At 42.3% G+C, this 23702-nt stretch overlaps 1 protein-coding gene across 29 annotated transcripts in view; it reads right to left on the bottom strand.

The window, feature by feature from the left end:
* Positions 1–23702, bottom strand: part of RIMBP2 (RIMS binding protein 2) — a 279893-nt gene that overhangs the window by 208678 nt on the left and 47513 nt on the right. For 19 of the 29 annotated variants that reach the window (XM_043529342.1, XM_043529341.1, XM_043529345.1 and 16 more), the window contains exon 2: positions 31–171. The exons of the other annotated variants lie outside the window; for them this stretch is intronic. The gene's annotated coding sequence lies outside the window, so the exon portion shown is untranslated. The remainder of the gene's footprint in view (positions 1–30; positions 172–23702) is intronic. 29 annotated transcript variants of the gene reach the window in all.

The following is a 23702-nucleotide window of genomic DNA, read 5'->3' as shown; positions in this document are numbered from 1 at the left end:
ATAAAAAAAGAACAACCAGAGAGGACTTACTAAAAATCTCCAATGATGATTCCCTTGAGTTAGTGTTGTGACATTAGATTGAAAAATCTGGGTTTTCTCCTCTAAAAATCGGATCTGATCTAATGTTTTCTGTGGCACTGCAGGTTGCAAATATGGTAGCTCATTTCTAAACTGTAGGGAAACAAAAACCAAAAACAGGTAAATCCTTACATTTGTTTAAACCACACCTAGCAGCATGCATCTTTTCCACAATATAATGTGACTTACATCAGTGGTTCTCAACCTTTCCAGACTATTGTACCCCTTTCAAGAGTTGGATTTGTCTTGCGTACCCCCAAGTTTCACCTCACTTAAAAACTACTTGCTTACAAAATCAGACATAAAAAATACAAGTGTCACAGTACACTATTATTGAAAAATTGCTTTCTTTCTCATTTTCTCTGTATGAAATTTTAGTTTGTAGGGACTTCACTAGTACTTTTTATGTAGCCTGTTGTAAAGCTACAAATATCTAGATGAGTTTATGTACCCCCTGGAAGACATCTGTGTACTCCCAGGGGTACATATACCCCCAGTTGAGAACCACTGATTTACATGATCTTTTTAATAGAATGTCTCTCCATATGTGGTTTGCAAGTGATGGTTAATAAAAATATCCTACACATTAAAAGCCAAACTAAATTAATAAGTCTTCAAGAATCCTCTGAAGCATACCTCATGATATATAACGGTGGAGATGTGAAAATAAAATGTGCATTCCTTTCATGCACCACTTCAACGCAGTTTCCCTCATTCCTGTAGAAACTAATTTACCAAAGGCTGTTGTTTAGTTCTTACACCATATGCTGGCCCGTAACAGAGGGGTGAATTTCGCTGGGTGCTCAGTTTTGGGGGTTTGATTAGATACAAACTCTAGTATAATGCTTACTATTGTACTTTTCTAAGCATCTTCCTTTCTTGCCAACAATCAAAATATCATTTATTGAGCTTAAAGATGCCTTATTGATGCCTTATTGATGCCTTTTAAGATTTATTGAGCTTAAAGAAATTTAATGCTTAGGGGCAATCCAGAGTTGTTGAAGTCAAAGGAAAGACTCCCATTGACTTCAGTAAGCTTTGGGTAAAGGGTGAAGTGCACAACCTGTAGTCTTGGGCAAAACTTCAGAACAAAAGGGAACTTTGTTTGACTAAAGTCAGCAGGGATCAAGGCAAGGAATTTTAATGACAACTAAAGACATATTTCCTGTGACTTCATCAGAAGGGAAAGTGAGAGGAAACAGGTAATTTATAATGCTGCATCATGGACTGTATCACATTTTAAATGAATCACTGTTTGTTATAAACTTCACTATGGAATGTGGTTCATTTACTCTTACCACTTCCAATAGACATACCTGGCCTATCAAAAGGCTTAGGCTTTGTCTACACTAGCACTTATGTCAGCTAAACTTTTGTCGGTTGGGGGGGGGATTTTCCCCCACACCCGACTGACATAAGTTTCACTGACAAAAGCACCGGTGTGGACCACACTGTGTCGACAGGAGAGCACCTCCCACCTACATAGCTACTGCTGCTCATTGGGGGTGGTTCAATTACGCCCACAGGAGAGCTCTCTCGTGCCGGCATGGAGCAGCTGTACAGGAGCCCTCACAGCAACGCAGCTGCAGCGGTAGAAGTACAGCTGTGCCACAGTAAGGTCCGTAGGGTAGACATAGTCTTACTCAATCAGGGCCTGTGTATTCTATAAGATACATATATGGAGAGTATATACTTAATGCACAGCAACAACTATATGGGTTTGAACCAACTCCCACTGAAGTCAATGTGAGTTATTCCACTGACTTCTACTAGAATTGCATCAGGCCCTAAGTTAGGTTAAAGAGGGAGGATGGAGGGAGGGGAGGGGGGGAAGAGTCCCTAATTACAAGAGCTACAGAGAAATCCTTAAGCCAGGTGAAGGAGTAAAAGAAATGTCAATGTAAGGGCAGGATGGCAACAAACTTAATTTGTGCAGGAAAGAAACCCAAATATCAGAAGGACTAATTCCCCTCGAAGGCCTCAATTTGGCAAGGCACTTAAACATATGTACAACTTTAAGATTGGGAGTAGTCCCATTGGCTGAATCAGGACTGCAGCTGGTAGATTCATATGCCTATTCACAAGCCAGCCCCAAATGAGTTAAAACAAGTGTAACACATTACCAGTCATGTAATTGTGGTATGGTAATTGTGTACCAGTGAATGTGTCTATAGTGGAGTACTAGGTATATATTGTAATTAACAGAGTGGGTTGCAATTAAAGAAATACTATGATTTAGTGAGTTTTAGTTTCTCATTGCTATGGATTAAACACAACATATAAAAAAAAATATACAAAGCCATGCATGTGTCGCTACATCTGAGTGTTATTTTTTGTCATGAACCCAGATTGCAAATTTTCTGGAGCAAAGACTGTCTTTTCTACTATATTTGTACAGGGCCTAGCACAAAGGGGCCCTGATCCAGGATTGGGGTCCCTAAGCAGTACTGTAGTATAAATAAGAATACATTTTAAATAGATAGAGTGTGTACATAGCAGCAAAGAGTATACATACACATTTCAAAATACACTTTCAATATTTAATTAATCCCCACTTATCTTGAATAAGCACTACTCTTGTAGCAGTAAACTAATTATCTTCCTCTCAGGGACATTATGGTTTTAAATCATTTAAATATTTCACAGATCTCCATTCACTGAATCCATTGTTATCACATGAATCTTGCTGCAACTAAATAAAAAGCCTCACTAATCTGAAGACCTGAGCAGGCTGGCTAACCTTTTCATCTCTGGCATTTCAGTAAACTTTATACTGGTGTACTTTGTCAATTGGAAACATACCAAAGGTTGATTAAATTACTTTTTCATCAGTTATAAGACTATGAGCTCAGACCAATATTAGACATGATCTTATCCTACTGAACTCATTGGGTGTTTTGCAGTTGATTTTCATAGGAAAAAGAGCAGACCCTACGTCTTATCAGCTTTTCATAAACTGAACATTTGAACCACAAACTCACCCCCAGTCCATCTACTGGCATTTTTCAGGCCAATTTAACTAGGCATGTGGATTTTCAAGCACTTTGAAAAATTAACTTTAAAATGGAAACTGTGTTTCAGCCTTTCCTACGGTGTGTCTGAGCAACACCCCCTAATATTTGCACATAAGTCACATTCCAAAATGAAGAAATATAGAGTAAAAGTTTGCTAATTAAATATGTCATACATTTATGTGATCATGTTATGTTCTTCTAAACTATTCATGTCATCAGATGGCAAAAAGGGGGTTGATTTATTCTTTGTTGTCATTTTTATAGTATCCAAAATCATGCTAAGTACCTGCCCCACCTATCATCTCTTCTACACTATTGAGATATCAGCTCCTGCCTCCTCTCTGCCAAGAGTGCCAGCCTTCATCACCCTTTTGTTACATTTTCAAATAAGCACCTTCACACTTTCTCCCATGCTTCCCCTTATGCTTGGCAAGAGCTCCCCATAAACGTCATTACCCTCCTTTACACTCTAGTCCGCCATAATGCCTACAGAGTATTTGACAATGATTAAGCAGCTGGTGTGCCGAGAATGCTGCTTTTGTTGCTGACCAGTATTGCCCCCACTGTTTCCTTGTACTCCCTGTCTGTCTGTTGTATCCATCTGTTGTCTTTTGTCTTATGTTACATTGTAAGCTCCTTGGGGCAGGTGCTGTCTTTTTGTTATGTGCATGAAGCATAACAGGGTCCTGGTCTATGACTGAGGTCCACAGGTGCTACTGCAATACACATAGTAAGTCATGACGATGATGATGATAACAATAGTTTTAAACAGCATAGAACAGTAGATATCTGGAAGACAGCATTATTTGCTTCAATTGCTGATAAGTATAAGTGAGTAGTTCTATCAAAGCTTTTAAGGCATCTTTTTCACCAAAGCTGAGTTTTATAGATATCTTTTGACTGAGGCCCCTTTTGTCACACAAAACCTGCAGACCCCATGAACACAACCTGTTATCTGCAAAGCGGTCAACATAAGAGCCTATTAAATCTTTATGAGACAATAGCAACAGGCATTCTTAATACCACACAATATAGCTCTAAAAGGAACCAAACAAACAAAAGAATCACACAAGGCTCCAGTGGCACAAAACCAATTCTAATAAATATGAAAACTTGGGGACATACTGAGGTTTATTATTAGCATAGAATAGTATACACAGCTGATCCACGTACATACATCCAAATCATTAGCAACAAACATTCAGCTTGCTGGTGCCTTTAAATGTCTGTACTTACACAACATGTGATTACTTCTTCAGTGCCAACTCAATTTTGATGACACCACCAATGTTGGATTTCTGGGACGCTGCTAATAACATTGGCAAGTGGCCCTACTCAGCCTTCCATTTCTATGTTAGGCCTGGGCCTGGAAGCGTAAGGCTGTTTATTTATTCATGGGTTTCCTAAGCTGCGCTTTGTGTCAGCTGAATAGGACAGTTACTCAGTCTCAATATGGGACCTGTTCAGCATTTAGCAGGCACCTTTATGAATCATTCAGACAAAGAACACTGCCCTCATAAGAGCAATATGGCCTTTTCACATGGATATTCTTTTGGACAGGTAATCCTGTGTAGAGATACAAAGTTTCATCAATGTCCCTTTTTGAAGGGTACTGGTCTCTCTTTAAAATATATTTTACACAATACCTGTCATTTGCAACCTCAGAGGCAGAAACTCTCTTACTATATTATCTGCAAATACTCAGGGTTGTGAACAAGTTTATCATGCAAATAGTCCCAGTGAACTCAGTTGGGACTACTCAAGTGTGTCAAGTTAATCACATACCCAAGTGTCTGCTGGCCTGAGGGCTATGTTTATAGAGTATGTAGTATCATGGGGCCTCGATCTTGATTGGAGTTGCGATACTGGCAGACTAGGTGGCATCTCATACCAAGGCCTCTTGGCCTTACAACACTGACAAATGCATAGCTGGAAATCAGTCTAGCTTGCCTGTGTGTTAGCATTGTTAAAACAGATGTTAAATTGATAAGAATGTGGTTAGCGTTTAGACTTGATGAAATGCTTGTAGCATGCTGCATGCATTGCTCTCACTTAACATCCATAGCACATGGTATAAAGTTATTTTGAGTGTTTGCATTGTAAACCTCTGTAACTGTGTAACTAAAACAGGAAAGAAGCATTAATTAACGTAACCTGCTCATTGTGCATACAAGAAGGCCCACTGAAACCAAAATGAGTCATTGTGAAACATCAATGGACAAAGACTTCGTTGATTGCCCCCCCACCCCCAATCCATGAAGAGGAGACAGCAGAGGTGAAAGTAAGCCAGTACAGTACGGTATGGTGTACCGGTAAGAAAAGCCAACCGTACCAGCAGGGCCGCTGCCTAGCGATTTAAAGGGGCAGCTGCCTAGCGATTTAAAAGGGCCCGGGGCTCCCGGCAGCGGCCAGAGCCCCTGGCCCTTTAAATCGCCACCGGAGCCCCAGGCGGTGCAGACTGGGCAGCGCTGAAAGGCTGGCTGTGAGGAGTTTGGCCCCAGCCCCTTCCACCCGAGGCCCCACCTCTTCTGCCTGAGGCCCTGCCCCTTCTGGGTGCCCAGAGCCACCCCTTCCTTGCCCAGGACCCCGGCCGCCCTGCATACTGGGAAGTTCATTAAGTTACTTTCACCCCTGGGAGACAGGCACCAACACTTGTCCCATCAATTTGAACTCTGGGGGAAGGGAATAAAAATCCCTGACCAGAAGGAACTTGGAATGTGGAGAGGGCAATTTTTCTAAGCATAAGCAAAAGCAAGAGATCCCCAAGCTGCTTAGCTTGGGTTAGCCCTAAAGGACATCTAGAGCTATAGCAGCTACTATTGCTTTTTGGAATCTAGGACTGTAACGTGTGTGTGTGTGTCCTGCTTTAATCTTGTAAATAACTCATTTCTTTTTCTTAGTTAATACATCTTTAGTTAGTGTTACAGGATTGGTTACAAGCAATGTCTTCGGTTTGAGATCTGAGGTACAATTGTCCTGGGATAAATGACTGGTCATTTGGGACTGGAAGTAACCTGAATATCGTCGGGATTTTTGGTGTAAGGGACCATCTATCACAAAGACAAGCTTGCCTAGATGTCAAGATACACCAGAGTACCCAAGGGGACCGCCTGTAACTCCATGTTAGGGCTGTTGTAGTGCTTGTGGAGTTCACACTTGACATTTGGCTGTTGAAATCTGAGGGCAGGTCTACACTTAAAATGCTGCATTGGCGTAGCTACACCGACGCCGCTGTGCCGCTGCAGCACTTAAGTGAAGATGCTCCTATGCAGACGGCAGAAAGCTCTCCCATTGGCATAGTTAATCCACCTCCCCGAAAGGCTGTAGCTATGTTGACGGGAGAAGCTCTACACAGTCTACACAGGGGGGTTAAGGTCAGCATAACTACCTCTCTCAGGGCTGTGGATTTTTCACACCCATGAGTGACGTAGTTATACCGACATAGGTCTGTAGTGTAGACCTGATCTCAGTATAGAGCGCACCACCTCTTTGCTTCTTAGCAGTCTGCCCTGAGCTCGGCACTCACGGTCATGAGCCACTCTAGACAGCGGCTTTTAAATGCCATTCTAGAACAATTAATCAATCATACTACATATGACTTGGATTATAAGCTTCTTGGGACAGTGACTGTCTTGGTACAGCATCTAGAGCAATGGGCTCCTGGTCCATGACTGGAGCTCCTAGGCAATACAAATGATAACTAATATCTATTACTTATGGAGACTATCACTAGGTGTGGAAACTACCACCTGCTTTTCATTCGCTGTAAACCTTGCGACCATAGCAGACATGCACAAGCCTTATACATTGATCTATTTTCAAACTGATTAAAAATACACTCATCACACTGCTGCCAGCTCTCGTGATTTTTTTCCCCATGAGTCAAGTGGGCTGGGTTGGAACCAATCTTGCAATGACACAAGAAGCGCCAGCCATCTAGTGAATTTCAGCTCTGCCTAGAGAGGACCATCCAGCAGCTCAGGGAGGCTGCACCCCCATCGACCCCTCCATTGCTGTGTACAATGCAGACAGCTCTTCTGTTCCTCCCCACTCCTGCAACCCTCAAGCTAAGCCAGAAAGGTGGATAAAAAAAAACCCTGGCTCCGTCCTCCAGCCTGGAAGAGAGTGAGGGGGACCCTAATGCAGCCTCCACCCAGCCTTTGGGGGAGGGGTGATGAATCTCAGGAGCTGCAGGAGGACCCAAGGTGAGGCTGGGGTGGGGGGAAAGAGAGCTGATGGGGAGCTGGAGGGGCAGAATGGATGGGTCACAGAATTGACCGGGGGTGGGGGGCAAGCAGCTGTGGGGCAGAACTGACAGGAAGTTGCGGGGCAGGAGACATGGGCAGATGTAGGGATGACAATTCCTGCACTCCAAAACCACAGTGTTTTGTTTTGTTTTTTAAACCAGTCTTGGTTTTGGAGAGGTTTGACTCATGGACTTTTACTAAAAATATCCGTGACAAAAAGGGTAAGCGGATTCAGCACCCGCTGCTTCTGCTGTGGCTCCCGGTCCACCCGTCGCGGCTGGGCAGCTGCAGGGGCCCCCCACCAGGACAGGAGCTGGGAGCTGCAGGGGCAGGGCTAGCTTGGAGCTCCAGCCCCAGGGCAGAAAAGGTCACCAAGGTCAATGGAAGTCACGGATTCCGTGACCTCCGTGACATAATTGTAGCCTTACTCATGATTTTTGATCCCCTGGAGTGGGCAATACTGTTGTCTTGTATTGTATGGCAGTGGCACATACAGACCCCTAGCCAGCTCAGGGACCCACTGTAGTAGGCTCCATACAGACATGCAGTAAAAGACGGCGATGGACGGGTTGTGCTTTTCCAATTTGAGCTCTATGCTTGTTGCTCCCATGAACTTCTGAGAGGCCTGGCAGGCAGCATAGAGACATCTAATATGGGGGACCAACAGGAGGCACCATCTGCACAGAGCGCAGCTGGTTCCTTCTTTGCTGAAATACAGAGAGAGCTGCAGCAGCCTCTTACCTCAGGGAATTATTCCCCTAAAGCGGGACCTGCCCCCACCTCCAGACGCATGCTCTGGAGCTGTAGGCACAAAAGCTGGAAGCAGCAGCTTCCTGGGAGCCAGGGCATGTTGGAAGCAAGTGAGTAGGCCTGAGATAACTGCTGATGTATAGCTTCACACTGCTCCCCCAAAGCTAAATGCACAGTAATGCAGGCACCCACTCAGATGAATAGGAAACTTGAAATACCAGCGTGTTTTTCCTCCCCGTTTCCTTTCCTTGGCTTGTCCCAGGTGGATACATTTTGTAACACTTGCTAACTGCTGGGTGGAAGAAGCTATGGGGGACAAACCCTTTAACGGTTTAACAAAATGTAACCCCCCACACAAGAATGGGAAGGTGGAGGGAAAGTGAGCCAGAAGTCCATTAATCTGAACTCCAGTCCTAAGCAAGGCAGTCCCACTCAGAGTTTTTTAAGGGCCAAAGTACTGTATTCTTGGTAAGAGGTCAGTTATCACCTAAACTTGTGTATAACAACCGGCACTATTGTTCCTTTCCAGATATTTCAATATAAAACACACTGCTAAAAAATATAAATGAGAAATCCTGTGTTTCATCTCCATCCCCTTTATACCTGCTCCGAACATTAAAAAACAACCAACCAAATAAAAAGGGTTGCTTGTCACTAGCATGGCAGTGTAGGATACAGGCTAGGCAGGCGAGTTAAAGGGGGCACAGTTGCTCAACTGTCCTGATTGTGCTCTGGGGGATGTCACAGCAGCTAAGTCCTGAAAATTCTGTTTGGCTGAAACCATTCAGGAAATTAGTGTCAAAATTTGTGACTAGTTTTGGGTTGACCAAAACTCCATGTTTTGGCAAATAACCTATTTACCCAAAAAACGTCACCCAGCTCTGTTGCTGACTCTGTTAGATAACAAGTTGCCTCATCTACTGAAATCTGCAAGGTACTGATGTCAGCGGGAGGGGAAGGCACACAGCATCCCACAGGATCAAGACTAAATACTAGTTTCTTATTCCCCCCCGCCCCTCTCTCTCACACGTGCTTCTCCTTTTGTCCTGGCTTTTTCAAAATGCAAAATCACACTGAAGTCTAAAACAACATTTCATACAGATTATGACTTTTTATTTATTTGTTTATGAACAGCTAAACCCTTTCTTCCTGGAGAGGTATAAATACTCAAGGGAATATCTTGCAATTTTGAAGGCAAAACAATATCGCTATAAAAGCAAATCACACTAATATTATTTGCCAGAGCTAGGATGTAGTGCTTTAGAAATTAATGGGAAGTATATTGTCATCTTGTGGCATATTTTACAGTCTCTAACGGTGCATTAAAAATAATCCAGTGAGGGTTTTTGTTCTTACATTGCAAATTCTTCAACCACATGACAAATGCACTGTGGTTGAAGAATTAGTAGCCAGGTTACAAGACAGAGAACGACATTCAATGCAGTAGGCAAAATGTCAGCAATTATAAAGGTATCCATATGCCAGGGAGTTCATATGAAATGTTGTATCTGCATCAAAAGACATTTCAATGAATTTCTCTTCACAAATTACATTTCTATCCTTTGTAGAAGAATAATTTTTCTACTCATCAATTGAAATGATTATCCCTGACCTGCCCTCGTTTTTAACTCTTGCCCTTTTTCTTGTGCCTCTATCAGTGAAATAATTTTTTATTCTGCATTATTATTATTCCTGGTAGATTGATCTATATGGAATGCAGATATATTTACGCACACACATATATATGATCCAATATACTGGATACACCCACACTCCAATGGGACTCAGCGGTGAAATACATTTATTATTGCCCATAGCTCATGTGGTGGGTAAATCTAAAATGACAGACAGAAAGTAGCGTATCAGGGTGGCTGGCTCGTTAAAGGAATCTGGGCCCAACCTCACCTGTGATGGATCACCTACATCCTGGCTGAAACTGGTCAGATAGGCATCAGGTAACTATAGAAACCAGCAAAGGACTCAGATGGGAAGAGAGCTGCCTGGTGCAGGCAGACTCTGGCAGGAAGACCCTGGGTGAATTGGGGAAAGCTACAGGAAGCAGAATAGCTTCTGTGGGAGGCCCTGGAGCAGCATGACTCCCAGGCAAGTGGCCTGTAGAGAGAAAATCTTTAAGGAATACATAAGCCCCTGCAAAAAACCCTAGGTTAGGGGGAAGGGACAATTTATGTGCAGTATTAGTTCTATGTGGACTGAGAACAGGGCCTGACTCACACTCTGAAGGGACAGGCCAGCAGTGTACAACCAGACTATAAATTCCTTTAAACTAAAAAGGCATAATTACTCCACCTCCCTGAGAGGCAGAAGCTATGTCAGTGGGAAAGCATCTCCTGCCAACATAGTGCCAGTGTGGACAGCACTTAGGGATGCTGTAATTTGCTTCTATTTCACAGCCCTGAGCAACACAAGTTAGAGCGACTTAAGCAGTAGTGTAGACCTGCCCCCAGTGTGTGCCTATGCTGGCTGAGTGATGAGCTCGGTTTACAATGAATTTCTCTTGGGCTTCTTCCCCTTGTATTTTATTTTTGAGTCCTATAGTCTGATGATGCATTATAAACAGCCACACTTCTCTTTAAGAAGAAGGGTATATATTCTGAGCTGAGATTGGCCCAAACTACAAGGTTTAGACCAAACTTCCCCGTATCCAGTTCTGTGGATGCTTTGCCCCAACAATGGAGGAATGACTCAGTGAATATACTGCAATGTACACCAGCATGGGAATCTTCCTGCACACCTAGAATGCTCACTATTAGAACAACTTACTCAGGGCTGTGGTGGATTCTATGACACTGGTTAATTTTAAAATCAAGATTGGATATTTTTATAAAATATGTCTCGTTCAAACAGGCACTAATTCAGAGAAGTCCTATGGCTCTTTTTACACAGAAGGTCAGATTAGATGGATCACTATGGTCCCTTCTGGCCTTGTAATCTATGAATCTATTCATCTAGATAAAATTAGAATTTGTTCCTCTCTGGTTGATCTCAAATATTCACTGCTAGGTTAAGATGATGATCTGGCAGAAGTGGCCCACAGAGCCTTTTTGGGACACTTGGGTCTGAGCCCCAGTGCCTTGCTTGAGTCCGCAATGGTTAGAATTATTGCGTAGGCTCAAGAATTATTCCTTTGACTGATGAAGACAGGGAATTCATAGGCTCTGAATGGGATTGTAACTATTCCTAATAGGTGGAGAACAACTGTGACACAGGGCTTCCAGGTCAAAGCAATACCCCGAAGTGGGGGAAACGGGTACTGACAGGACAGCAGAGACTCTTCAAGGGGAAAATAAAAGTTAAACTCACAGCTCTATACAGCAGACTATTTACACCTCATCTTTTCCCCAGCTTCAAACAATTTTGAAACTAATTAGTTTCTCCTGCGATAGTTACTCTCTTTAAAGGTTTAGATGTCAATCATGTTAACTTCAGACATTGGATAGAATTGCCAAAATAAGAGGATTGCCAGGTTAGCAGCAGGTGCTTCAGGAAAGCATACACACCAGCGTGTGTTCACGGAGATGCTGAGGTGACCAGACAAAAAACATTCATTTGAAATAGCATCCAATCTAGGCTAAACTGTGTGGTTCTCAGGAGTTAAAACCCCACCTCTTTTGGAATGTATCATACCTCCCTGCAGCTAACATCGCCTCATACGCAATATTGCTCAACACATGAGAAATGTAAATAAGTGCTGCTTTCCCCATCTCCCCCCATCCACCCACACTTTTGTTTCTTAGATACAGGCTCAAGTTGGCTCACCTAATAATGTATACACCCTGCCGTGCATGGGTGGGTGTTTTCAAGCTTATATGGAAGCTCTTTGGATTTACGTTTAAGACTCCCATATGGTAGATGTAAGGCATGGCCTTGAGCACACCGCCACAGGGCCTGGAACAGCCCTGCAACAACTTACTCTAAGAACGCTAGTCTGGGAAGTCCTCTAGAGTAGACTGAAGCTGCTTCAGCAGTATGACATGACCAGCTTTCTAAGGTAAAGTTATCAGGAGATAATCATACCCTACTGACTTACTGCCACTCACTTGCACTCATGACATATAGCGCCCCAGCGGAAAAAGTAAATTCACAATGATTTTATAATACAATGTGAAACAAAGGAGCAAGATGTATCAGAGTATTAGTGAGAATAATATACTGAATAATCATCATATGTAGCATTTATGTAGACTCTTTACCTTTCCAAAGCAATACACAATACATTAAGTGATTCACACAGCCAGGGACTCACATTCACAGACTACATAAGGGGCTGCCTAGGACAGTGGGGACCCCTGGCCCAATTGCTACCCCTGCATACCACCGGGCAGCACGGGTTTAGCTTCTTTAAGGGCACCCAATTGCAACCAGCAGCGGACAGAACATGGGAGCAACTGCACTGGTGCCTCTGTAGCCCAGCCATCTCTCCACTCCCCATCAGCTGGGAGATGTAGCAGTGTGCCTCTGGGCCCTTTCAAGACAGCTCCTCCCCTTGTACCAGCATTAGCATGGCTCCAGCCATAAAATCCCTATGTAATGACAGCTTTCACAGTGAAAGTGGATTGCTTTGAGCAGAAAAATGTCACAGGCCACACACGAGTCAGTGGCAAAAATTGGATTAAGAACATAGAAGTCTCAGTCCCCATCCCTGTGATCATTCTTCTAGATCATGCTGCTTCCCACAGCACTCTTAATCCCAAACGATCCCAACAGACAAACTATTCACAGGGATCACTTCACCCAAGACCAAAATGCAGCCACCACTAGAGTGAAAAACAACAGTTCTTGATCATTGCATAGGAATACTATGCAGCAATTTATGGGTCGAAACAGAAACTGCAAATATTATTTAGTTACACAGAATGGGTCAAATTTTGCAATTCTTACTGAGTTCAATGGGAAGTTTTATTTAAGGATGCAGACTTATGTATTATAAACTATATTCCATAATATTCTATATTATAAATTAATACAGAAATTAATACTGGGGTGAACATCCCACTCTTGTGAAAAATGGCATGGGATCTTTAATGACCACAAATAGCCAGGACCGGGTTATTGTACCTCTTCCAAAAGATGTCAATTTCAGTAGCTCAGTGCCCCTGAAAACTAAGATAGGGGCACTGACACAGAGGGAAGTATGCCATTTTCTGATGCATCAAGACCACTCCTTGCAGCTCCTAGGTGTTCTTCTGATGTTTCCCATCCAGTCACTGACCCAAGCCTACCTTGTTTAGCTTATCAGATCTGGCAGGGTCACAGCGTGGTTTGGTTGCAGGCAATCACATTTACAAATGAGATGCATAATGGACAGAGACCACTCTTATCCTTCACATGTTGTTGCAAAAGAGAAAGCCATTTAATGTGCCTTGCGGAGTAACTTCCCTTTTCATTCTGTGTATCAGGCAAGAATTACTATGATGTTATTTACAACTCTGCAAAGCCATAAAATCTTGGCATTTATACTGATGGATCTCCAGAATCACTGACCCAGGAGAACGACTGAGGTCAGACTGTAGAATTTTTATGGCAGGGAGAACAATCTGTCAAACTCTGAAACTAAGGAAGACTGTAGGGTAGTACAAAAGTACAAGCTCCCCCCCCCCCCCCACACACACACACAAATTTGTGTTGGATACAGTATAGCCATTAAAACAACTACTGTAATCACTTGTGAAAGGCCATTCCTAGCACTGGCCTCGACAAAGTCACTCACTGTCCTGCACTGGTCTTTTGATTTTGTTTTTTTTAAAATAGGGAGATACTCAGTATTATTCCATATAAATCATTCCGCAAAGTGGGGTGATACTTTAAAGTTCCTCGACTAAAATTCCAAGACGGGTGTTACCAGGGAAGTGGTTCATTTCCTTAGTTTTTCAGTGGTCATGGAGGGAAGATATTTAGCTATAAGGAGATGGGGTGTGGTAGGCACTGCAGAATGGATGCCCTCTCCTCTCCTCTGAGCATAACTGGCCTCTCTATATCACTAGTTTGCCTGGACTTTCTGTATCACTAGTTACCTGATTCTTCACCAGGAATCAGCCAGGCGGAGGCAGTTCATGGTTGCAGGCCAGACCAGGGAATAGGGAAGAAGTGGTATATATGCTCCAGCACTCATCACTGAGAAGGAAGGAGGGGAGGGGCGCAGGTGGCATTGTAAGATGCACAGGAAGCATGGGATTCTCAGAGGGAAAGTTTGTGAGAGGAGATTAAGAAAGTAGGAGGAGTTCCATCTTTTGAAGGAACAGGGAAGAGCTGGGAGGGAGACATGGTTAGTTGGAGAGGAAAAAGTACTAAAGATCAGCATGTTCACCCTCAGAGTTAGAAAGGTTACAAATATTTCCCCATAGGTTTTACCTGACATTTTCTGCCCATCTATATTTATATATTAGTGTCACAGCTGTTCAGTTATCTAGATGGCATGAAAAAGGAGGGGCAAAATTAGGTGCAGTGGGCACACCCTTGATGTTACAATATAAAAGACAGAAATTAGAAGGATGGAATACACTGGAAAGCAAAGAGGTTGGACTGTGTATTATACTGGGTTCACTTCAAGTGGGCATCCTGCAAAAAGTGAAGAGATGGTGAATAAGGATTGATTGGACACGGCACACAATGGTGAGACAATGGTAAAAATGACGTGCAATCTTTCCCAAGGTTTTCTTTGGGTGAAATATTTGCAATTTGTGAGTTTGGGAAGAGGAAGCATCCGTAATCCAGCTCAATGTGAAAACTGGCAGGAATGGTGCAAACTGCCACAATGAGAGCTTGAGAGGGAAGGGTGGGGGAAGTATTTCTCACTAATAATTTTAACGTCAGTGCTGTTGAAAGGTTTGACTTTTTCCACAGAAAAGGATTAAAAATCATCTGTATTTTCTCATGCCTAGATTTCTTCCCAGCAGTTTTTATTCAGCTGGAACTAGAAACTCAGCTGCAAGCTACAGACGCGTTTTAAAGTGAAAATAGTTGCTTATGAAAGGTGCCAGATAGACATCCTGGAAACCATCCACAGAACCGATACAGCACACGAGGGGGCAATGCAAGCTCCCACCAACTTAGCTCAGTCTTGACCTGCAGAGTCCATGTGTAAGGGTGCAACAGTAGCTTACTTTCCTGGCCCATTCAATCTGCTGAGCGGGCCTACACTGTTGTGAATCGGTTTCAGTTGAATTTGTGGTTTTGTGATGTGGATTCTTGTCCACTAGAAACTAACTAGACAACGAAACTCATTTCAAATAGGCCACTGAACAGCCACTAGTGGTAATTTTTGGTAACTGCTGACCGCCTGGTTCTCAACCAACAACCGAGAGATAAAAGTGGAATATCTCATTACCAGCCTCCTGAGTTAGCGAGTGTCCTACCAATTTAATTTCATGCAGGATCTCTAGTAGGATTTAGCATGCTGAATGCATGACGATAGTCAGCTAGTTCCCTGCAACCTTCACTTAACTCAAAGTGCAATTTAGCTCTTACTTTAATACATCACTATGGCCCTGACTCTGCACAGACTTACAAACATGCTTAACTTTAGGCATCAGTAGTTCCACTGACTCCAAAGATTTTAAATCACATGAGTAAAGTTAAGCAAGTGCATTAGTTTGCAGGACCAGGGCCTAACTTTATTTTCCTTTCTCTGTACAGCTGGGCACATGGAGCCACTTAAATAGTATATGGCATGTAATCAAAGAGCTTTTTTAAAGTATTAAGTGATCTGGAATTTTATTTCATAATTTGCTCTTTGAAAGTCATAAAACAAAATAATTAGCTAGATTATGCCATCTGATCTTAACTCAAGGGAAAAGCCTTTTAGTGGCTGGAGAGTTAATTATTTCTTACAGATGATTTACTAAACACCATTAAGACTTATGCCACACAGACACATTTTCAAATATCAGTTCCAGTGTAACTTCCTCCCCCCAGTTTAATTGTAACTCTTAATTAATTCTCTTCTTTAATGAACCTTATAGGCTGTCCCCATTCATTTGCTGCTGTAAATACACAGTGGAAATATAAAACAAGAAAACAAAGAGCAATGAACAGGACTGTCAGGCCTGGATGAGATACTTGCATGATACCAACAAAACCCTAACCTTAGCTCCAACAGCTGCAAGTGTTCTTCACTTTCAATTGCTCCAAATGCCCCCACAACAAATACAGAGAAAACCCATGGCAGGTTGGGTGTTTTGGGGGATTCCTGGTGACTTAAAAAATCTTCCTCTCTGAAGCCGGAACACAATTTTCTAGTTACACTGACAGCTAAAGATAAATCACAGGCTCTTCTGCCATGGACTATAAGGACACATTGTGCTGTAAGGACACACTTTTTATGTAGGTAGGGGATAATTATAATTTGTCTGAACATCCTGCCCTGACACACATTGTGTTTAAGATATACAATTGAATATTGATGTTTGCAGTGTTGTTGTAGCCATTTTACTTGTAGGATATTAGAGATAAGGCAGGTGATGTAATATCTAACAGCCCACTTCACCTTGAACGGGCCATTTAAATATATGTTAACTATTTATGCTAAACAATCTGTTCCACCTTGTATTTAGGTGTAAGACCAAGTACCTTTCCCAGACCTGAAGAAGAGCTGTGTGTGGCTCGAAAGCTTGTCCCTCTCACCACCAGAAGTTGGTCCAATAAAATATATTACCTCACCCAACGTTTCTCTCTAACTGAATACTGAGTCAGTGTCAATGGCCTCAGGCATAATCCACTTCAAGAAGCGTAACCATTTAAGACAAATCTATATCTTTGGGATGTAGGGCAGGGGGAAGAGGAAGGAGGGAAGGACTGCGTTGATAGACAACTTCGTCCAAATCCAAAAAAATCAAAATACAATGCACAGAACAGTTTATTATATACACGTATTGGATCACATTGGGCTTGCAGTTACTATAGAGAAGGATTTGTCCTGTGGTGATTAAGAAAGAAAAGGGTGTGGTTTGGTAATGAACATAACTGAACAGTCGCTCTTTCAGAGATTCTAGATTGTCTATTCCTTAGCAAAACCAAATTTTACCTTTTGTGCACCCCCCCGTCTCACCAATTTTATTATGTATAATTTGCTTCAATGTATTTCACCGGGGGCAAAAGATCTCTCCAATATTTCCATCCAAAGTTGCCATTTTTAGCTTGGAATCTGCAGAGTGCAAGAAGCTAGGTTTTCAGAAGGGTTCCAAAAACATAACGTCTGCATTTACACACCAGTGATTATGAATCTCCAACTTCACGATTTATCACAATTAAAACAATGTTTGGCTTTTTCTAAAACAAACTGCTTGTCAGTTTATGGGATGTTAGTCATGAAATTAAAATGTTACTTTTTATTTGAAAGCTGACCTTTTCATCCATTCATAATGGGAGTGGTCAGCATCCTTCAAATTGGTTTCAACCCATCCACCCACTATCAGAGCTGATCACAAAGATAAATACACAGACGAACAAACATTTTGCCTATACCAAGAAAAACATCCATGTATACATTTAGCACAGAGAAACACAGCTAAAAAGATGAAGATAAATTGAACTTGCAAGTGAGTCATTTGTTTTTCAATGTCCTTAATTAAATGTAGTACTTTGCAGTCTGATCTCCAAGACACCATTTCAAAATCTGTTTGTGTGCATGCCACAAAAATCAATAGCAGCCTCCAGTAAAATTTGAATATTCATATACATAGTTACTAATCTGAGGGAAGATTATGGATCTAATGGAGGAAAGTGTCTCATTTCAAGAGGTAAAGCTGTACAGCACTGGTTGATCCTAGAGACTCTCCCAGTCAATCACCATCTCCAGTGGTGCAGTGGGGCTGCCACTAAGGCAGGCTCCCTGCCTGCCCCAACCCCACACGGCTCCCGGAAGCAGCCAGTGCAGCCCCGTGCCCCAATGGGTGGGGGCGAGGGGGATGCACAGAGGTCTCGGCACGCTGCTCCTGCCTGCAAGCATCGCCTCCACAGCTCCCATTGGCCAGGAACAGGGAACTGTGGCCAATGGGAGCAGTGCCTGCAGAGAGAGGCAGTGCGCAGAGCCACCTGCTGCCCGAGGTAAGTGCCGCCCGGTGGGAGGCCGCACACCAAACCCCAGCCCTGAGCCCCCTCCCAGAGCCAGCACTCCGTACCTCCACCTGCACCCCAATCCCCTGCCCCAGCCCGGAGCCCCCTCCTGAACCCAAACTCCCTCCCAGAGCTTGAACCCCTCACCCCTCCTGCACCCCTGCCCGGAGTCCCCTCCCACAGTCCGAAACCCCAGCCCCAGCCCAGAGCCTGCACCCCCTCCCGAACCCCAACCCCCAGTGAAAGTGAGTGAGGGTGGGGGAGAGCGAGTGACGGAGAGAGGGAGGGATGTAGTGAGCAGGGACGGGCTTTGGGTAAGGGGCGGGGCCTCGGGGAAGGAGCAGGGTAGATCCTGGGTTGCCCTAAAGTGATCTTGGACGTAAAAAGATGGAGACCACTGCTATAGAGCAACATGTGCCTAATTGCTATAACTGGGGGCAATTATGGCAGGTGCTGAGTGTCTCCCAGGACAATTGGGACTTGTGGAGTCTCAGCAGATTCACAAGAGGATCTCAGCCCCTTGTAGGATTGGGCCCATCCTTCTAAAAAAAAAAAAAAGCACAGAATTATATATTCGTCAGTTCTACGGATTATGTTTAATATGAAATGTCCATCAACAAAAGCATCAAAACCTGTTGCTTAAATAAATCCTCCCCTCACTGAGAAATACACACCTAAATCCTCTAAAAATACAACACCTTGCTTCATGCTGTGTCATAAATGGGAGCATTACAGATTCCAAACCTCCTGTGCATTAGTACTCAACCAGTGTGAAACTCCCACTGAACGCCAATCAAGGCTCTGGGAGGCTTGGCTTTTCCCCCACCCAACCATCTTTTTTAAAAGCTGGGGGGAGGGGAAATGCATCTGTGTTTGCCAAAAGAGTCCTTTAAATCATAAAAGCAAAAGACTAAATCAGTGGCATAGTGCTGGGGTGACATGAGGCAATTCCACTCCTGCCCTGCAAAACCTCGATAGGTATATCGCATATTAACAGCATGTTTTCTCTCCAGCCAAGGATCATTATTTCCCTTTGATGCATTTAACAGAGTAGGCAGTGCACATGCAAAAAATGTGTGACGACCAGCGGCAGGAACTGATTACATTGTAAAAAGGTATCCGGGTTGGTAAATAAATGTGAATAAAGGTAGGTATTGAAACTGTCTTCTCAAAAAGGAGAAATTAAGTAACATTTCTAGAGAATATGAAAAATTCTGTTGGAAGCCAGGAAAATAAATTTTAAAAATAAAAAATATTTTCTCTTCTCTTTTCTGTGCATCACATTCATCTTGGACAAAGGGCATCTAGTAAAATAAGCTGGCCTAGCCATTGATGTCTGAACCTAGATGGGTAGTACTTAGAGAGCTGCTAATAATGCAAATGGCCTAGCGGCAAAATATATCATGTATATACGCAAAGGTTGTCATTTAGAATGCACAGACATCTGAAAGGACACTTATGGAGAGTTAAAGAGGTGCTTTATCGCAGCCCAGAAAGTGAAGACTGGGGTAACGGAAGCCATCTTAAGGTCAGTGAGTCTTAAGCATGTGTTTAAATATTTTAAGGAATAGAAGATGGACTTACACATATGCTTAAAATCTTTGCTAAACTGGGGCATAAGTTACTTGCCCCAAGTCACATATTAAACATTTGGCAGAGCTAGAAACTGAATTCCTGTGTCCAAGTCCAGTACTTTATCCACGAGAATATCCTTCATCTCTAAAAACTTTTTTTTTAAATATGATAAACATGTATATATGTCCAAGGCCTAGCACAATAGGAACCCAATCTGGCTGGTATCGCTAGGTGCTACTGTAATACAAATAATAAAATAAAATAATAAATATACACACATATGCATCAAATAGATACACACACATATATTAATAGGATACATCTCTCAGACTGGGCCCAAGGCATACTGGTTTTCACAAAGAGTTGTCACAGCTCTAATTCTAAGCAAACCTTTATATGCCCTAAGGCAAAATTTACAGCAGCACCCTTCATTTTAAGAAATATCTGTCTTCCTTTCCAAGGGTGAAACCAAGGGTGCCAAACCCTATTTTTAATGGATTACAAGCTCTCAATTATACTCATCACTTTAATAATTTATTACTTGTAACAGTAAAATATATATATATATATATATATATATATATATATATATATATATACACACACATACACATACACACACACACACGGCAATATTCCTAAACCTTCTGTTTTGGGTTGTTTTAATTTTTTTTCTTTTTTTTTTTGTAATTTTAAATTTTTTTTTTTTTTAGTTATTAAGGAGGCAGGCCAAATGCACATTTCCCAGTAGAAGGACTGACTTCTTGAATAAATGTGGCAGGTTTTCATTCTTCGAGTGGAGTGTTTTTGCAAAGAACCAGTGGATACCGATCGTTTAAATTGCAGGGAAATAAATGTTATTTTCTCTGCATCAAATGGAGAGTCCGATAAACTCTCTCTCTCTGTATTAAGATAAATTGTACAGTGCTACCAGCACATTTTCTTCTTCTTCTTCCACATGATATGACGTGATTTTGTATGCCACATAGGTGGCCTTTAACACCAAGAAACCACACTGAACAGCAGTGATAACTCACAGGGAAGCACACGAAAGAAAGAGAAAGAAAGAAAGAAATCCAGACAAAGAGTGCCGTTATATTGGATATTATGCCCTGAGGCACATAGGTATGACATAGGGAGACCACAGATCCAGATATTAGAGGTTTTGTCTTACATAGGCAACTATTCCCCTCACTGAAAAGACCAATTAGGTCACCCTTCTCCTTACATCTCCAGAATATAGTTAGCCTCCCAACAGGGGATGTACAGTAGCAAATATTAAAGTGATTCTATGCTTGAGAAAGAGAAATGTTACCTTACATCAGCAGTTGCATGTGGAGAAGAATTGACACAATGGCATGTGTAGGGGGCTCATTTGAATAAGTAACAAGAGGAAAGAAGAGAAAAACCCGTGATTTATGTCCATTTAGTTATTTTAAGTGACTGAATGCTTAAATACAAACTGGCTTTCTTAAGTGGGCAAATACCCTCTTTGCAGCTTTGCAGCTGCTAGAGCTCAATGCTCAGCACCTGAAATATAAGACCTACCTAGTAAACTGTAATAATAATATTTAACTTGTTTTTCACCATTTAGAATTTTTTCCAGTGACTATTTTTCGTGGTGTGTATGTACTGATTTTAAGATTTCAGAATCACAATGCAGAAGACCCATAAATATGGAAAGGCAATCTTGAATATACATATGCAGACTGTCCGGATGGATAGCCATATTTTTTCACTGAAGAATTTGTTTAGGGTAAATAAAAGAAACAGGCAGGAACCCGGCGGGGTTCATTTGGTGGTGCTCTCTCTGTTCTGCTTGGCTTCTCAGCATTCAATAGATACCAAGGTAAGGCAGTTGTTTGTTGCTAGGCCAAAGTGGCAGCCTCCCACCCTAACAATGCTATCTTCATATCATCTGAGCGATGGGGGCCATATTGTGATGCTTTGGCAGTGTTGCTAAGGAGGTTGCTAGGTTGATTGTTAATGCTAGACTGATGTCATACTTGCTATCTGGTCACCCTAGTATGGCACCAGGCAAAAGCTGAGCCTGCCCCCCTAGGCAATGACTTCTGCATAACTATCCTTATTTCAGATGTGTTGTTACATTAATAAAAATGCCATATTACTTTCTTTTAACTATCAATTCTAAAACTGTGCCAGCATCTCTGCAGAGGGATTTGAGATCACTTATGAAGAAAAGATGCAATTAAAAATAAAGTCATTATATTAATAACAATTGACAAATGAGCACATGTGGTTATTAAACCACAATTGCTGGTTTAATAATACTTTTAAAATAACCATCTTATCATTTGTACTATTTTATGACACCACATGAAGCCACATCTTGTATTTACAGAGGATTTAGATTGCTATTTTTTTAAATGACATATTTCTCAAAATAACCATTATAAAAAAATACATTATTTACATTAGTTGGCTTAAACTCATTAACAACAGCATGAATGCTGAGCAAGCCTTGGAAAAGAAAGACAGGCCTCTTCCAGGCAAGAAGGCAGATTTATCTGAGATTTATCCTCCAACTCTAGATTTTTAAAGTGTTTGCATAAGAAGCTGCACTACGTGCACGAACAGTGTGCAGTAAATTGCAGTTCCGGTTTAGAAAGGGATGTTGGTATGTGGACGCAATTGACCCTCCCTGTTAGATTGAAGTGTTCCTAAGGCGGGTTATATCATTCATAGTAGACACCGGCCTGAACTAGAACCTCAGTTCTGAACACCCCTTTAACTCTGGGCAAACTCAGACCTGCATCAGGATATTTTGGTCCAGGCCCATCTCTAATTCAAAGTCAAAGCATGTAGAAAGCTATTTTCTACTCAACAAGAGATGTGGGTAAACTGCCAGAAATTCCCACATGTAATAGGAGAGAAGCAACTCCCAAGCGCAGATGCTTGTGTTCATGCGCTCATGTATCTAGCTAAAAAGAAGGGCATTTACTAGTTAGTGTTATTTTCACTCTTCCATAGTCTCTCACCTTACTACATGTAGATCCTTTGCAGCAGTATATTTCCACTATTGCTGCCACTGGTAAATGCTCAGTTTCAGAGGAAAGGAGCCAGATAATACCCGACCAGTTGCTACTGCACTTTTTGCACACTGAAGTTAATGGGCGCTTTCCCATCAATTGGTATGGAATCAGACCCTTTGTGAAGTCTCTCAAGCCTTTTGAGTTTAAGCCAATAAGTATATTTTGCATTCTTCATGTTTTTGGCATTTCACACCTCTTATGGGTGCATTCTGAAAATCATGTTGCTGTGTGTATAAATCCTGACCTCAATCATTTGACCAGAAAAGCCTAAATTTAATCTAATCTTTCACAGGCACGGATATAGCCGTGCCATCTATCCAAGGCATTTTCTAACGGATCACTACTGTTTTAAACACAGACATTCGTGGGATGAAGGAGAAGCTATTTTTTTCTGATTTCAACAAAATAACTGCATATACATTTCAAATCAGATCTATCTGGTTAAAAACGCATCTACTGGTAACTGACATAAGTCTACTTCAGACATCAAATGTAAGCTTACTTCTCTCAAGGCAACTACACAGAACAGGGCCTAAGCCTAAAAGAAGGGCAAGTTTTGGTGGTTCCTGCAATGGGAGAGAGCAAAAGGACAGACAGGTTAGGTCCTGCAAGATTTCCAGACCCCACAGGACTTCCAGGGTAGGCTTGAGGTCTTACGGGCTTTGGCCCATGATTTGGAACCACGATAAGAGCCTTGTGCTCAGAGTCACTTCCTGTTTGGTCGCTTCTGGCAGTTAACCCACCCTCTCCCCCTTATCTAGGTCGCTGCAGGCTATGCTAGTCATGGGTTTGAGGCTTTTCCCCATACCACCAGACCAGCCAAGGCTCGTTTGGTTTTTCGCCTTCCTCACAGAGAAACCAATGGGTTGGGTTTAGGGCAACAAGAGGGCTGGAATTCTCCCCTTTCTGGAGGA

The sequence above is a fragment of the Chelonia mydas genome, chromosome 15 (genome assembly GCF_015237465.2).
Source record: "Chelonia mydas isolate rCheMyd1 chromosome 15, rCheMyd1.pri.v2, whole genome shotgun sequence".
NCBI classification, from domain to species: Eukaryota; Metazoa; Chordata; order Testudines; family Cheloniidae; genus Chelonia; species Chelonia mydas.
This window is presented reverse-complemented; position numbering and strand designations above follow the sequence as displayed.